The sequence below is a fragment of the Penaeus vannamei genome, chromosome 42 (assembly GCF_042767895.1).
Source record: "Penaeus vannamei isolate JL-2024 chromosome 42, ASM4276789v1, whole genome shotgun sequence".
Classification (NCBI taxonomy): Eukaryota; Metazoa; Arthropoda; class Malacostraca; order Decapoda; family Penaeidae; genus Penaeus; species Penaeus vannamei.
Genome location: NC_091590.1, coordinates 15,622,446 through 15,627,431, shown reverse-complemented (window position 1 = coordinate 15,627,431; position 4,986 = coordinate 15,622,446).

Here is a 4,986-nt window from a genome sequence, read left to right as displayed (position 1 = left end):
TTGTAGTGCAGTTATAATGATGAAAAAATATATTCTACTACAGTTCCCAGTAACCGAAGACTTTATATTACTATTGCTGCAGTTACCGTTTCTAGCAGTAGTGATCGTACTTGTTGCAATGACAATGAAAATTATACAAGATAATGACAATGTTAGGAAGATAAAGTTAGTGATGACAGTGACGAGGATAAGATAAATGAAAATAACAATTGTAATGATATAATGATATATAATTAAAATGATGATTAGTATAATGATAGCAATAATAATTGTAATATAGAAATGATTATATCATCATTTCTATATTACATATTACTATCATCATCATCATCACTACAGGTATCACTATTATCATTAACGTTATCTTAGTAAAATTGATGAGAAAGATGAAAATAACAATAATGAAGATATAGATAAATAATAAGAATAATAAGAATGATAAAAATAAATTATAATAATACAATAGTAATTTTGATAATATCAATATCAGTAGTAACAACATGATGGTATTGATGATGATTCTAATGATAATAATGGTGATGGTGACTATAATAAGAATGATGATGGTAATGATAATGATGATAATAAGTGATGATAATGACACTGATAATAATAATGACAGTAATGCTATTAATGATGATAATGATAATAATAATAAGATACAAACGATGATGATAGTAATAATGATAATGATAGTAATATCAATACATGTAGTAATAGTAGTTGTAGTAGTAGTAGTAGTAATGATGATAACAATAAAAGTATGATAATAATAGTAATGAAAATGATATGGATGATGATAATGAAAATAACAATATTCATTATGATAATACCATCCGTAATGATAGTAATACTGATCACTATAATGGTAATAATATTTATGATAAAGGTAATAAGGCTAATGATAACAATAATAATCGTAGCGGTAATAATCATAATGATATTATCATTATTTATGATAATAATGATTATGGTAAGGATATGATAATGATAATAATAATGAAAACAGTAATAATAGTAATAATGATAATAATAATGATAATGCTAATAATAGCAATAACAATAATAATAATGACAATAATGATAATAATAATAATAATAATGATAATAATAATGATAATAATAATAATAATAATAATAATAATGATAATAATAATAATAATAATAATAATAATAATAATAATAATAATAATAATAATAATAATAATAAAAATAATAACAATAATGATAATGATGATAATGAAAACAATGACAGCAGTAATTATAATGATGATGATGATAAAACAACAATACCAACAATAATGATGTTGATAATGATGATGATGATGATGATGATGATGATAAAACAACAATACCAACAATAATGATGTTGATAATGATGATGATGATGATGATGATAAGGATGATGATGATGATAATAATAGTAATAATAATGATAACAATAATAATAATAGTAATAATAAAAACGATAGTAATGATAATAACAATAATAATGATAATGATGATGATGATAGTAATAATGAAAAATTACAATGATAATAGTGAGATTAATGAAAACAGTAATAACAATCCTCACGTTGACACCAAAAAACACAATAATAATGATAAGAACCACGACCGTATTGAAGATTACAATGACGATAATGATTAATGCAAACAAACTTGATAAATATCATAACAATGACACAATAGATGATTAGAATAAAGAAAAAACGAAGACAAAAAAATGATGGAACAGAAAGAGCTTTTAATACATCCCTTATACTGTTATGAAAAGAAAAAGTTTTTTTGTGTTAAGGATAAAGGGGAGATGTGTGTGTGTGTGTTTATGTGTGTGTGTGCGTGTGTGTGTGCGTGTTTATGTGTGTGTGTTTGTGAGTGTGTATGTGTGTGTTTATATGTGTGTGTGTTTGTGAGTGTGTGCGTGTGTGTTTATATGTGTGTGTGTGTTTGTGAGTGTGTGCGTGTGTGTTTATATGTGTGTGTGCGTTTATATGAATGAGCACGAGAGAGTTGGAAGCACAATAAAAAAAAATACGTTATAAAAGATATACTCATCTTTGCCCTTTTAATCACGGCGGCCCTCCATTCCCCGAGTGCCAGGCCCCCTTCCCTCCCTCCCTCCCTCCCTCACAAAGACGCCCCCCTCCCCCTCACTAACACCCCCTACCCACGCCCCCCTCCCTCCCTCCTTAACATGCATAGCGAGCGACAAATACGAACTTCAGCGGGTGGGGTGGGAGAGGGGGGAAGGGTAGGGGGGGAGGATTCTGTGGTTGGGGAGATGTGGGGAGATGGGGAGGGGGAGGGAGGGGGAGGGATTCCTCGGGGGATAGGGAGGAGGAGGAGGAGAAGGAGGCAAGGATTTCGTAGGAGTTTAGGGTCGGTTGGGGAGAGAGGAGGATGGCGGGGAGGGGAAAAGAGGAGAAGTAGGGGGTGGGTGGGGTTTGGAAAAGAGCGTTTGCATTCGAATTTTTATGGCCAACTCTCACTCTATATATCTTCTTTCTGTCTCCTCTCATTTCTCTCTCCTTTTTCCGCTCCTCCGCTTTCGCTTTTTTCTAGTACATTCGTCCTCACCTTCGTCTTTCCCTGCCTCCCTGCTTCCCCCTTATACCCTCCCATCTCCCCTTCTTCTCCCCTCTCCCTCTTCCCCCTTTCCCCTCCCTCTCTTCCCCATTCTCCCCTCCCCCTTTTACTCTCTCTTCCTCCTCCCCTCCCCCTCTTCCCTCTTCTCCCCCTTTCCCTCTCTCTCCCTTCATCACCCTCCTCCCCCCTTCTTCTTTTCCCTCTTCCCCTCTCTCCCCCCCTCCTCCCCCAGGTCGGTTTTATGAGACTGGGTTCTCTGTGAGTTGTGTGCTAAAACAGTGTGAGGAATGAATAATGAGGGAGGAGAGGAGAGGGAGAAGGAGAGGAGGAGGAGATGATTACAAGAGAAAGGGGGAAAAGGTGAATAAGTGGGAGATGAAGTGAAAGAGGAGGCAATAACGACGATATGAAGGCGAAATGGAAAAGCAGAAATGTAGATGAATATGAAAAGGCGAATTGATTATGTGTTTGAAGACGGTAGAAAAGGAGGAAGAGAAGGAGAAGAGAGAAAGAGAGAGAGAGAGAGAGAGAGGGAGAGAGAAAGAGAGAGAGAGAGAGAGAGAGAGAGAGAGAGAGAGAGAGAGAGAGAGTGAGAGAGAGAGAAAGAATGAGAGAGAGAGAGAGAATGAGAGAGAGAGAGAGAGAGAGTGAGAGAATGAGAATGAGATAGATAGATAGATAGAGAGAGAGAGAGAGTGAGAGAATGAGAATGAGATAGATAGATAGATAGAGAGAGAGAGTAAGAGAATGAGAATGAGATAGAGAGAGAGAGAGTGAGAGAATGAGATAGAGAGAGAGAGAGAGTGAGAGAATGAGAATGAGATAGATAGATAGAGAGAGAGAGTGAGAGAATGAGAATGAGATAGAGAGAGAGAAAGAGTGAGAGAATGAGAATGAGATAGATAGATAGAGAGAGAGAGTGAGAGAATGAGAATGAGATAAAGAGAGAGAGAGAGTGAGAGAATGAGATAGAGAGAGAGAGAGTGAGAGAATGAGAATGAGATAGATAGAGAGAGAGAGAGAGAGAATGAAAATGAGATAGAGATAGATAGATAAACAGATGGAGAGAGAAAGAGAGAGTGAAAGAGCATATATCTTCTCTCCCCTCCACCTTCCCCTAATCTACTACCCACATCTTTACCTACCACCCAACAGCACACTATCGCACGCACAGACGGCACCCCCCCCCCCCCACCTCCTCCTCAGGCTCCGTCCCTATCCTTGCGACCAAAGGCTCGAAGCACACGCAGTCACAAGCACAACAGTCCCCTCCCCCCCTCCCCTCCCCCTCCCTCTACAGGCATCTTCCCACAACCACCTCCACTCCCCCCTCCCCCTCCCCCATCTCTCCACTCCCCTTCGTCCCGTTTCCAACTTACTAGCCCCTGTTCGTCAACTTTCCTTCCATCCATCCACTCATTTTACTTTTTTTTTCCTTCCCTTCCTCTATCCCCATTTCCATACTCACTATGACTTATTTCCCCATTCCTCTGACTTAATCCCCTTCCCCCTCTGTTCTCATTTTCTGCTTGTCCTTCAAAGAAACTCCCACATTCCCCTTCCCCACCTCCCCCCTCTCCATCTACCCTCTCCCCCTATCCTCCCCACCTCCCCCTCTCTACCTACACCCACATTCCCCTTCCCCACCTCCCCCTCTCTATCTACCCCCCACATTCCCCCTCCCCACCTCCTCCCTCTCTATCTACCCCCTCCCCCTATCCACCCCCACCTATCCCTTCTCCACCAACCACCCTCCACCTACAATCTCCCCAACAAGAATCCCCCGCTTTCACCCTCCTCCCCCCCTTCCTCCCCTCTCCCCACCGGACAACCACCAACACTTTACCCTTCGCACCAACTGCCTCTCCACCCCTGCATTCCCCCTCCCTACCTATCCCTTCCCCCACCGACCAACCACACCCCACCTCCCCCCTCCCCGCCTGTCCTCGCCCAACCAAAGGCCCCCATCTTCCACTTCCCCACCTCCCCTCTCTATCTACCCCTCCCCAACTTCCTCTTTCCCGCCCGTCTTCTTCCCATCAACCACCCTAACTTCCTTCCCCCTCTCAACATTCTCCTGCCCTACCAACTCCCTCCCAAACTTCCCTGTCCCCCTCCCAAACAACCCCCTCCTACTTTTCTTTTCCCCACCAACCTCCTCCCCAGGTTCCTTTTCCCCTTTCTCACCTAACCCCTATCCCACAACTACCCCCTCCCCACTTTCCATCCCCCACCAACCACCCCAACTTCTTACCCCCTCCCCAACCACCCCCTCCCCCACCATGCCCCTTCCCAACCAACCCCTCCTCAACCACCTCCAACCCTTCCCCCTTCCCCCTTCCCCACCAACCCCTCGACATCCACCCCCTCTCCCCACCTCCCCCACTTCCCAACCCA